Source organism: Propithecus coquereli, unplaced genomic scaffold (genome assembly GCF_000956105.1).
Source record: "Propithecus coquereli isolate 6110/MARCELLA unplaced genomic scaffold, Pcoq_1.0 Scaffold138, whole genome shotgun sequence".
NCBI lineage: Eukaryota > Metazoa > Chordata > Mammalia > Primates > Indriidae > Propithecus > Propithecus coquereli.
The window spans coordinates 4,789,028-4,789,334 of NW_012138080.1; positions in this window are offsets into that span (position 1 = coordinate 4,789,028).

Genomic DNA, 307 nt, shown 5'->3' on the forward strand with positions numbered 1-307 from the left:
AATTTTTCTATATATATTTTTAGTTGTCCAGATAATTTCTTTCTATTTTTTTTTTGGTAGAGACAGGGTCTCGCTCTTGCTCAGGCTGGCCTTGAACTCCTGAGCTCAAACGAGCCTCCCGCCTCGGCCTCCCAGAGGGCTAGGATGACAGGCGTGAGCCACTGCGCCGGCCCTCAAAAGATTTTAAAAACAAAAGTTCCCAGTGAAGTGAATATTTCTGCCGGTTGTAGTGGGATTGGAGGGATCAATGGTTTTCACAATAAGCTTTGAGTGTTCTAACAGGTTCCTTGGAAATCTCTCAGGATCA